General features: G+C 35.2%; 1 protein-coding gene across 3 annotated transcripts in view; it reads left to right on the top strand.

Annotated features, from left to right (window-relative positions):
* Window positions 1-12,612, top strand: part of Galnt13 (polypeptide N-acetylgalactosaminyltransferase 13) — a 475,135-nt gene that overhangs the window by 21,076 nt on the left and 441,447 nt on the right. For 2 of the 3 annotated variants that reach the window (XM_041631595.1, XM_041631593.1), the window contains exon 2: window positions 8,217-8,284. The exons of the other annotated variant lie outside the window; for it this stretch is intronic. The gene's annotated coding sequence lies outside the window, so the exon portion shown is untranslated. The remainder of the gene's footprint in view (window positions 1-8,216; window positions 8,285-12,612) is intronic. 3 annotated transcript variants of the gene reach the window in all.

The raw sequence follows: 12,612 nt of genomic DNA on the forward strand, positions 1-12,612 counted from the left end.
TACTTCAGTGATGTTTAGGCTTTGTCTCACATGACATTCTCATCAACTGGTAATGAAAACGCAGTCTTTGGTAAATGGAGGTGTAGCTTGATGCTTGTCAGTCAAACAGTGACCTCCTGGGGAAAACTAATTAAGCCTCAAAAAGAGTTTATTGTGATCTTAAATAGAATATTTGCATTAATTTCCATAGTTTAATAAGTGACAATATGGAATTAAAGACTGGGAAAGTTGTAAAACATACAGAAATTTGTGGGACTCTAAATGGAATTTTGGAAGAAAGGTAGGGTGAAATGAACTGAATATTGAAATGGATCATTGATTTAAGTGGCACTTTAAAAATATCGATGGCTGGGAAGGGATTCTGACACTGTATTGCTATAAACTAGAAAAGAATTTGTTACAGTTTTTTTTTTTTTGCATTATTCAAGGGAATCTAATTCCCAGTCTGTCCTTGCCCCTTTGGTGATGTAATCACATGTCCTCTAACATGTTCTGATTTATAAGACTTCTCAAACTCCTTGGTTTGCTGGTATTTCTTTCCTAAGATTTTAAAAGTTCTTTATTGCTGCTTTGTAAACAATGAAGAAATTATGCTAAATCCTCCAAAAGTGAATCATTATATTTTTAATTAATTAATTAACTTATTTATTAAAGATTTCTGCCTCCTCCTTGCCACCGCCTCCCATTCCCCTCCTCCCCCCCCCCGATCAAGTCCCCCTCCCTCATCAGCCCGAAGAACAATCAGGGTTCCCTGTCCTGTGTTAAGTCCAAGGACCACCCACCTCAATCCAGGTCTAGTAAGGTGAGCATCCAAACTGCCTAGGCTCCCCCAAAGCCAGTACGTACAGTAGGATCAAAAACCCATTGCCATTGTTCTTGAGTTCTCAGTAGTCCTCATTGTCCACTATGTTCAGCGAGTCCGGTTTTATCCCAGGATTTTTCAGACCCAGGCCAGCTGGCCTTGGTGAGTTCCCGATAGAACATCCCCATTGTCTCCGTTTCCCACTCTTTTCTCTAAAACTTAAAAAAAAAAAAGAAAAAAAGAAAAAAAAACATTGCTAACTTTGGTTTCAGTCTTCTGAGAACTATATTAAAAGGTTGTTAAGCTTATCAAGTGTAATACTAGATATGCCTATGACTTAGCAGGATATGCATATGACTTAGTAGGTACGACAATATGAAGTACTAGGGCCACTATATGGCATAAGCTGGCACCAGATACTGTCCTGTGAGTGTCCCTAACTGCAGCAATTGTGAAATCTTACCTGATTTTGGAACTGTGCAAGTAGGAAAATTATGGACATCAGAATTAATAAAAGATGGTTCAAAAAGCCACATGCCTCATTCTGGTTAATCCAGCAAAGGCATTTCTTCACTTTCTTATAGAAGGGATATTTTTTGCTGCAGCAGAAGACAGGTGCATAAGAACCTTTGCAGCATTTTGGTTTTGAAGCAAATGTTTGGTGATAACCTAAGAATTTAAAAGCAGAATAATTGACGGTATTTGACAGCAGTGGGATAGTAACATGAATGTGCAATATGATGCTAAAAATGGTAACAGAACCACAGAAGGAAATTCACAATGAAGTGAAAGAATCAGTTTTAAGAATGCATATGGAGGTTGGAGAGATGGCTTGGAGGTTAAGATCAGTTGCTGCTCTTGCAAAGAAACATACTTTGGTTCTCAGCACTCTGGTTGGGTGGAGCACAATCACCTTTAACTCCAATTCCAGGGGATCCAACTCCCTATTCTGCACTCCACTGGAAGCTGCATTTATGTTTGTGTGCACGTATGCACTCACATGCCCCCACACGTATAATTTAAAAGTAAAATCAAATCTTTAAAAAATGAGTATATATATATATATATATATATATAGTGTAATCCACTATTCTATGGAAGTACAGACTAGTTAAAATGAAAGTGTATTATTATAGAAATTATAAGTCATTTTTAAAAATGTTTATATTTCCTGAAATAGAACAAGAAAGCTAGGAATTTTAGAAAAGCAATTATATTTGAATAAAACAACCTGTCGTGATATTGTCGAAAAATTCTTTATTTGATAATAGGCTTTTTTTCTTTAATTTATGACAGCCTACATTTATTTTTTAATACCTAATTAGTGTTCAACTTTACATTGACTGGCTATATTATTATGTAGTTTATTTAAAAACCTAAAACTATATTCTATATTTGATTTTATTCATGTATATTTTACATGTTTGATACACATATATACAATGTATACCATGACTGTAATAGTTTTAAATAGCATGTTTTTATTAATTAAAATTGTTGATTTGTTCTGCGACAATTTCATACATGTACTTAATGTATTCTGGTTATTCTCATAATTTTATCTTCCATCCATGACAATCTTGTATGTGAGTTGGCAATGATCTGTTTCATCTTTTCCAACACCCACTCTACTCTCTCCTTGAACTTTCCTGCCTATAGTATGCCCTTCCCTACAGGATATTACCTTTATTCTACTATCACCATGCCTCTTTTCACCATCAATGGCCTCTTTCTTGTTTCCCAGCTGGCGTAGCTACTCTCCATTGGGTCCACATGTGCAAGAGCTATGTAACATCTCGGCATTTGTTATCTGAAAGCATTTTTTCCAGTTTTCATTATTTATATGAAGATATCACAATTTCCATTTTCTTTTCTGTGGAAGAAACTCCCACTGTGTGTATGTGTTTCTACATTTTCATTATCAGTTCATTAATTGGTGACCAACTAGGCTGTTTATTTTTGGAAAGTTCTTATGTCTTTGCCTTTTCCTCGTGCCTTTTCTCCTGGCATTTTCAGAAGTTCAGGTTCATGAGAAGCCTTTGATCCATTTGAGGTTTATTTTTGTGCAGGCGGAAAGCTAAGGATCCAGTTTCATTCTTTTACATATGATGGTCAGTCTCCCAAATATCATTTGTTCATGATGCTGTCTTTTCTCCAGTGTGTGTTTTTAACATCTTTGTGAAAGCACAGGGGGGTGCTATTACATGAGTTTAACTACATCCTTTATACTGCTCCATTGGTCTACACGTCTGTTCTTGTGCCAGTACCAGGCTGCTTTTATTTACAATGCGTCTGCAGTATAACTTGAAGTCAGTATGGTAATGCTTCCAGCATTATTCAATTTTTTTTTCAGGATTACTTTATCTACTCATGGGTTTTTAAGATAAATTTTAAGACTTTATTCTGAAAAGAATGACATGAAGATTTTAATCAGGATTTCATTGAATCTATAATTTGCTTTGGGTAGGATAGTAATTTTTATACTATCTATTATTTCAACCAATAAATATGATAGGTGTTTCTATCCTCTAATGTTTTTCTTGATTTCTTTCTTCAGAGTTCTGTATTTTTCATTGGAGAGGTCATTTATCTCTGTGATTATATTTATGTGTTTTATTAGTTTTAAAACTATATTGATCTATTGTTAATTAGATTGTTTCCTGGTTTATATCTCAATGTGTTCGTATTACTATATAAAAAGCTGCTGACTTTTCTATGTTAATTTTGTGTCTTGTTACTTTGCTGAAATTTGTTTTTTTGATTTTAGGATTTTGGTTATAGTTAAGGTAGGTTGTGGCCAGAGTTGCTGGTTAGAGTTAAGTTTAGATTAGGGTGACATCTAGGGTTCGGATTAGAGTAGGGTTAGGGTTAGAGTGAGGGTATCATCTAAGGGAAGGGTTAGGATTAAAACGACACCCTTCTGCTAGTGTGTTGTTAAGTTATCTGAGTTCTTTCTGACTTTTTAAGATGTAAGTTATTTGAGCTATGACTTTTCTTGAGGACTTTTTTTTTTATTGTGTACTGTATCTTTTAGAGTGGTGCCTTTTCATTTTCATTTTATTCTTTGATTTCTTCTTTCTTTCTTTTTTTCAGGACACATTATTATTGTTCAATACTGTCCTGTTTAATCTACATTTTTTTGTATTTTATCATTTATTCTTTTTTGTTTTGAAGTTGACTTTAATCTTTATTAAAATGGGGTAAAGTGGAACACATGGTCTATTTCAATGTTGCTATATCTATTGAGATTTTCTTTTTGCCTCAGTATGTGCTCTAATTTGTAGAAACTTCCACGGAATTCTGGGAAGAGAATGTTCTGTAGTGTTTGAGTGGAACATTCTTTAACTCTCTGTCTATCAGATCCATTTAATCTCTTTTTGTCATTTATCTCTAATATTTACTTTTTAAAATTACTTTTGTCTGGATCTGTGTGTTGTTGTAAGTGAAACATCGAGGTCACCATTATTAATGTTTTGTGGCTAAACTTTGGCTAATGTCCAGCAGTATTTGTCAAAATAAGTGCATCCCAGTGTGCTGAACATTTTGAAGAGTGTAGTGTCTCTTGCTGGCTTGTTCTCTTATTGTCTTCTAATCACTTTTGAGCTGAAGTTTGTTTTGTCAGATGCTAGAATAGCTCCACTCTTTTTTCCTGGCCCCTTTCGCTGGAATCTTTTCTTCTCCATCTCTCCACGCTAAGCTATTGTCTTTACTCTGAGATGATGTATGTCTCTTGTAGACAACAAGATGAAAAATCTAGCTCTTAATATCATTTGACTAGTTTGTGCCCTGTGATTGGGAAAGTGAAGATATCAATTTTGTATTAGCTGCTATTATTTTTGTTGGTTTTGCAGTGTTTGCTTTTTAGTTTTATTTTGCAAATTTGCTGTTCTAGCAACACTACTTTCTCTCCCTGCGGTTTCTTGGATTTGCATACCCTCTCCAAACTCTAAAGTGTTTCTTTCAGAGTTCCTTGTTGAGACGGCTTGGTGGCCACAGGTTTCTTGCAGCTTCTCCTCAATGGAGGATTTGCAGTTGCAGAGGGAAAGGTATCTTGGACTGGGATTGGAGGGAGTCTATGGCCTGATATTAGGCTTTTTTTTTTCTCTGTAGGATCGAACTTGGCAGCCAGTGTCTTGAGGGCCTATAATTCGCCAATGGAGTAGTCTGTGGTTGTGTCTTGGCCACTCATCATGTGTCGTGGCCTTGAAAGTCTTAAAAACATACTCTTAGATTCACAAATATGTCATTTAAAAGTCCCTAAAATATGAAAATTAAATTTAAGTATATACTATACAAAATAAAGGAAGAAGAATGTATATCACTATGGATTTATTTATTTGTTAAATACTTTTTGTTATTTAAGAAAATTTTAAAGTTTACATTGTTTGGTCATATTCTTTTCCTTCCTCAGTTTCATCCACAATCTCTCCTTCTTTCTACCTACCCAACTCTTAAGTTCTTTCTCAAAAACAAACTTAAATTCCAATAAAACAAACTGCCCAAAATCTAGAAAACAAAATACAAAATCACCTTAACCAAAACAAAACAAAGAAAAAAAAACATAACATGCAAACACCACCCAACTGTTGTGGATCTGAAGTCGCTCAGCGATTTTCTATAACCATGAGTAAATTTTAATGAGAGGCGTTATTAACTACTCATTCCAGATATTCAAAATACCAGAACTGCAACTGAGTGTTCCCAAGATGCAGCATCTGGTCATATCAGCTCAGGGTTTATAAAGTCAAAAGCCACAAGATTACATGTATTCTGTTTACATATAAGCAGGGTCTAATTTTAACATATATATCTTTTAGTTGTCCTATCTACTGAGCAGAATAAGCAGGTTTGAATACAAAAGAAGAAATCGCAGTTAGTCTTATGACTTATTGTCTTGCCGGAACAGCAAATTTTACAAGATCACCCAATTTAAGGATAGTCTTCAACACTGGAGGGAAAGGGAAGTAGGCTGCTAGGGTACAAATAAGCTTGTACAGCCTGTGTAAGCAAAAGGCTTCCGTGTTAGAGGCGGTTTTGCTTTCTGGTTTCTCAAGCATAGTAAGTCTAAACTTTAAATGTGATATTAACCATCAAAAACTATAGCTAAATGAAAGCACCTGTTGATTCCATTATTTATTGGTCTACTACTCCTGAATATGAGATCTGTCTCAGAGTGGTCCTTAGAGCCAGTGTCACTTCGCCGGAGGAAAATGATTTGCCCTCTCACGGCGGGCATAAATGGCAGGTCCATTGTTAACTTTTGCCTTAGTGGCAGAGGTTAGGTTTATGATCATTCATTTATTAATTTTAATATAACAAAATAAAATACATGAAAACTATCACATCAAAGTTAGACAAGACAAATCAACAGGAACAAAGGAACTTAAGAGAGGGCACAGAAGTCAAAGACATACTCGTTCACAGGCTCAGGTTCCATAAAAACACTAAATGATGGAAGGGTTTTCTTTTGAGCACTCTATTCTGTTCTGTTGGTCTGTGTGTCCTTCTAAGCCAATACCATGCTGTTTGGATTGCCACATCTTTGTGGTATATTTAAAGTCATATAGCATGACACCTCCTGCTTTATTCCTTTCACTGTCTGGTTTCCTCCTCCTCCTCCTCCTCTTCCTCTTCCTCTTCCTCCTCCTCCTCCTCCTCCTCCTCCTCTTCCTCTTCCTCCTCCTCCTCCTTCTCAGTTTGTGCACACATATGTGGTGCCATACAAACTTTAATGTATGTTGCATGTATATATAATTATATGGGTAATGTCATTGTTCAAATTTGACCATGTTCCCAGTTTACAACCACTTACAGACATGCACAGTCTTTGATATTGTGAAATTATGTTGTTATCTAGAATGCTCACGCTAGAAGACCACATAACTGAGTTTTGATGTGATTATTTGCAAAGTTCTTGCTGGAGAATGACAATGATTCAGAAACTGGAAACACACCAAAAATCTCATATTTTAGGTACATTTATGATTTTGTGTTGGGCCCCATTCGAAGCTATTGTCTGCTTCCCATGGCTCAGGGATGCCTGGTAGTGCACACTTCCTAGCACGTGTTGGCTGATGAAACTCCAGTTAGAAGATTAGTTGTGAGTCGATAATCACCTCCTACTAGCTCTGTCCAATTGAGAAGTCACATGATTTGTGCTCAGCTCCGTCTCCTGTAGCATGCATTTGCTTAATAGACACATGAATATAGCAATATGTTTATTATTGTGGCTTAATTATTTAATTGAAATAGTATGCGAAGACCAATTTATTTATTCTATGTTCTAGGAACTCAGAAAAGTGAAATTCACAGAAATACCGAGTTTCTTGACTCTTCCTAGGGTTACTCTTTCAATGTAGCTTCAATTCTGATAACTTTTTCTGTCTCTTTCCTCTCTGTCCGAAGGCATGTTTTAAGTGGAGAAAAACATCCTTTTCTGGGTCAGGTAGAGACAAGTCCCATCATCATCTCCTTCCTATGTTATGGGAAGATAAATGAGAATTCAGTTTATGACACCTGTTCTGAATGTCCAAAATTCCACTGCTCTCATGAAACTAACATTCCTCTAAGGAATTTTGCTTCTTGGGGAATTTGTAACTACAGTGCAGCTGGTCTGTCAGAAATAACCTGTACTTTAAAGAGCTTAATTTAATTATCATTCGTTGGTGGTTCATCTGTTTTGAAAAACTCTTTAACAATGTACTTAGTAGCATCAAAGTCATTTAAATAGAAATACTTTTGACTTCAAAGTTAATGTGCCCTTTTAATATTAATCCTTCAAAACAAATTAATTAATAAAGCCTGATTAAATCACTTTCTTCTCACGTTGACATTGCAGAAAACAGAAGCCATCTGTGGGTGTGTTTTTGTGAGGTGTTCAAGCAGTAGTTTTTTTTTTCAGTACATGACTTTCAATTAGACTTGAAATGTAATTACAAAGTGAGTTGGTACAATTCTCTTGATAATTCAAGCAGAATTATCTTCTAACTCAGCAATTTTTGTATCTACACAAAAGTGCATTAAAAATTTGCTAAAAATTTGTATGATTTGAGTAATTACTTTGGATATCAACCTAAATTTACCTATAAATATACATTTACTTATTAACTACAGTTCTGAGTTGCTTTGATGTGATTTTATCAATATTTTGTGGAAACTGTGTACTTAAAAGTTATTCTGGAACTTGAATGCTATATTCTTGTCCCTTATGAGTATCTGTGACAGTTATTTAAAATATTCGCATGTAGATGGAAATATTTCTGTTTTGCAGCCTTTGCATTTGCTAGCTATATAAAATGTATTTTGCAAATAATTTATTTCATGAAAGGAAAGTATATAGAGCCTGTTTGTAGACCTTAATCAGTTTTCTGTGACATTGTCAGATTTCTTACATTTGGATTTTTCTCTTTCACAGATGCATTTTGTAGAAGTATTTTGAAGATGAATGTTTTCAAATTTTGAAATAGCCAAGGGCCATATATGGTAAGTGATCTTCACTCACTTGTAGTCATGCCGAATGTTTTTGGCAGACAATCATAAAAGAACACATTCTTATTTACAGTTCCTGACACTTGTGATTGCAGAGAGAATGTGTATAAAGCTAGGAAATGAGGCGTTTGTAGGTCTGAACTGAGTTGTGTAATTTCCAGCTTTCTAATTACCTATACCACTGTTATTATAGCTATTCACATCACAGAACATTCTTACTTATTCTTTCAGTGAGATTTTATCCATATCTTAATTGTCAGAAAATGAAAGTTTAGTGATATTAGCCAGGTATCGATATAGATTTTTTTAAAAAAGTATATCAGATTAATATTTATTGGGTTTTCTTTTTCCTTATTAGGTGCTTTATATGTAAACATTTTAAAGTCTTCTTTTTATTCCTACTTTTAAATGAGAAAACTGGGAACCTGTAAGCTTTTGTGATTTGCTTAATATTTCTTCAGTGTGGGAAGTCTAGGCTTCATCCTGCTCTGATTATTTCTTTGGAATTTTGGTTTTATGTAAATGTTGTCTTTAGAGTGATGAAAGGGTTTTGCTGATGTTTGTTGTTCACATTGTCGGCTGGTGCTTCCTTTCCAAATTAGAGAGTTTCAAGTTAGCAAGAAATGAATAAAAAATGAAAATTCATGAGAGAAAGTTAAATTTTTATATGATAAAATAAAACCAGATTACTGAAGTTCTCAAGTCTTTATTCATTAAAACAAACAAACAAACAAACAAGCAAACAACAAACTCCATAAAACTCATGTGGGGGATATAGTCCAGGTGTAGGCCACTTGCCTAACACGAGTAAGGTTCAACAAAGAAAATAAATATTACAAAACACTCCCCAACAATTGAATGTTATTATGTATGATAAATACTGCAGGTATTACGGCACCATTCAACTACCTTGTTTGGTTAAAGAGGATGGCCTGGGGGAGAGCTTTTGAATATGATTTCCAAAAGAAAAAAAGAAATACAGTAGTGGCAGTACTGATATTTATGAATAATATCATGTTAATTATGACTGTGATCTGCTATATTAATTTTCATACTAAGAAAATATACAATAAAGTTTGGATCTTTCTTTACGAAATGAAGTTTGAAGCTTCCATGTTTCTAATGCTTCCCTATACTGTTAGCCTTAAAGTTAAATGCGAAAATTCTATAGCTGATCTAAGGTCAGTTTGTTGCATGAAAAACACTATTCCCAAACCTCACAGTAATTACTAAATATTAATTACTAAATAAATAAATTACTAAAGAGGTCTTTAGTAATGCATATATAATGACTTTTTTAAACTAAAAGAAATAGCAATTGTTGATGATTAAATGCTGATAGGGCTATTTAGCAATCTTAGGCTAATCCTTGAAAATTATACGGTTGCATTAAAGACAATGTTGCATGTAAAAAGTTACTTTTCCAAGTCCAGAGGCCATATATCATGTTTTTAGTATACTTTAGAAGTTGAAATGACTAATCATACCTTTTGCTTTCAGTCTCTTTTCCTCTGCATCTCATGCAGGGTAGTTTAGAGTTAGTTTTTCATTTGACTCATCTTCTGCCCATTTAATCACCATAACTTGTGTGGTGTTCATAGAGCCATTATAAAACTGAACAACGATGCCGGCATTTTCTCTTTGGTAGATCAAATTTAGCTATTATTGCTTCTAATTATTTTAGACTTCAGCTCTTGAAACAAAAATCAGCAATGCATATTGGGCTTATTTTATAATATATTAGTATTTAAAATATTATTGTTTCGAAAATGGAAAAGCCTACTTTCCCTTTATTTTTTAATGTTCATTTGTCTCAGCCAACAAACATTTAAATTGTTATTTTATTATTTTTATATTTATGGGCATTCTGGTTGTATACTGTGGGCATGCCTAGTGCCCAAAAACCAAAAAGAAGGCAGTATATTTCCTAGAATTGGAGTTATAGATGGTCGTGAGCTACCATTTGGAGCCTGGTTTTCTTTGGTTTGAATTTGAGTCCTCTGGAGGACAGCTCATGCTTTTTTTTTCTTTATTGTAAAGACACATTTGTTACATTTATTAAATTCAATTTTTTTCATGTGCATGAGGAGTTCAGTGGGAAGGGTCCTGGGACTGGGAATGTATGGGGCATATGTAAGGCTGGGGTTCTGCTGTCTAGATTCCCTCTGTAGCCCAGCAGACAAGGGCTCACGATTTGTCCCCCATTTACCCACACACATGAAATACATTGCTTTTATAAATAGAGGGAATTAGTCTTAGCTCTTTTGTTCCTTTTGGGATATGAGGTTGTTTCTTCTCCAAACAAGTATTATATTTATTTTTTCAAGTAGTTCAGAAAAGCTTATCTTACAACTTCTTTATGAGTTCATTTAGAGGCATGTAGTGGAAACCACTCTCATGCTCTTAACAGCTGAGCCATCTCTCCAAGCTCTTGGGCAGAGGATCCACTCTCTCTGTACCACTGGTTTGAGACTGAAAGACTTACATACAGAGTCTCCTACTTTTAATTTCCTGATTTGGTCTCTGGAAAGCATATCTAAAGATTTTGCTAAGTTATTATATGTTGACTGAGTTTTCTGTCCTGCTCAGTTCCTGCAGTTGTTAAGTCCCAAAGAAATAACACAGAGGTCGACATTAGTTATAAACTGACTGTCCCATAAGCTCAGGCTTCTTCTTTTTTTTTTTTTTTTTTTTTTTTTCGAGACAGGGTTTCTCTGTGGTTTTGGAGCCTGTCCTGGAACTAGCTTTTGTAGACCAGGCTGGTCTCGAACTCACAGAGATCCGCCTGCCTCTGCCTCCCAAGTGCTGGGATTAAAGGCGTGCACCACCACCGCCCGGCAAGCTCAGGCTTCTTATTAACTCTTACAACTTAGATTAGTCCATTATTCTTATCTGTGTTAGCCACATGGCTCAGTACCTTTTTCAGTGAGACAGTCACTTTTGCTTCTTTTCTGTCTGGGCCAGGACTGCAGAGGAATGGGCTTCCTTCTTCCCTGAATTCTCCTGTTCTCATTGACCTGCCTCTACTTCCTGTCTGGTTGTCCTGCCTATATTTCCTGCCTGACTACTGACAAATCAGAATTTATTTAAAATATAATTGACTGAATACAGACTATTTTACCACACCAATTGTATTTTATTTAAATCATTCATTTAATACCTATGGGATGCTCCTAAATAAGACAGTAAACAGTAGTGCAAGTTGGAGGGAGAAAGAAGACTCATTCTCAGGAAAATTTGGTTGTCAGATTATAGAAACAGCTTATGCTCAGTAACAGTTATAGCATGACAATGGTATGAACTAATCAAATTTAAAAATCCATGTCAAATAATAAAGAAATTAAGAAGTTACTAATATGAAAAAATAAAGCAAGATGAGGAAGTCTGAGGAAGGAGATCTATTGCTTAAAATTTGGTTCAAGATTCGGTCATTTGCATTGGGCTACCTCTGGATGGAGATACAAAATGGTATCAAAGCAGTCAAAAAATGGCCTATCAAAGGTCAGAAGTGAAGCAGCCATCTCTATGGTCAACTTATGACAAGCTAGGTGGTTCTCAGAATGTTTAAATTTTGTTCATTTATGGAGATGAGGGAGAATATTTTCTGAGTGTTAATCTGGTGAACAAAATTTACTCTTCCTTTGAATAAAATTCTGACATTGTGTTCAGAATGGATTGTAGTTTTGAGATCAGAAGACATGGGGATCAATTATCAGGAGCTACAACATCATAAAAGTTAAAAGATGATGGCAGGACCCACGGTCATTCCAATGGGAATGAAGAGGAATGATGTGCTAGCTGAGATTTAAAAAGGAAATGGATTTAGAGAGGAGTGGAACTTACTAAGTACCTGGCTTGTTTTAAATGCTGCTGACCTCTCTTGCTATTCTGCACAAAAGGATACTAAGACAATCATTAGTTAAACAACTTGTCTGGTTGATCAGGTATAAAAATAGCACAGTCAGTTTTGGAGTCCCTTGAGTTCAACTGCTGAGCCTGCTTCTCTGCTACTAGGGTTCTAGAAATAATTGATGTTTTGAGGTAGACTGGGCTGCAAAGCCAGTTGCCAATAGTCTGATGCCTAGTTTCCTTTTTACCCCTTCTTTCAACAAGTCCTTGGGAAGGGAGACAAATCTTCTGACCTTTAGGGAGAAAGATTCCTTATGTGAGTAATGAGTCTCTTGTATACATTAACTTGTATGCTAGCAGCAGGAACAGCATAATTTATGATATTACTCGATTGTAAATTAGAATAGTAAATATGTCAACTTAGTGTGATTTATCACCCATCCTTAGTAGAGCTTCAAATGAAACAAGGCTAG

Source organism: Microtus oregoni, unplaced genomic scaffold, assembly GCF_018167655.1.
Source record: "Microtus oregoni isolate MIOR12 unplaced genomic scaffold, Mior012 000037F_ref0000500, whole genome shotgun sequence".
Lineage (NCBI taxonomy): Eukaryota > Metazoa > Chordata > Mammalia > Rodentia > Cricetidae > Microtus > Microtus oregoni.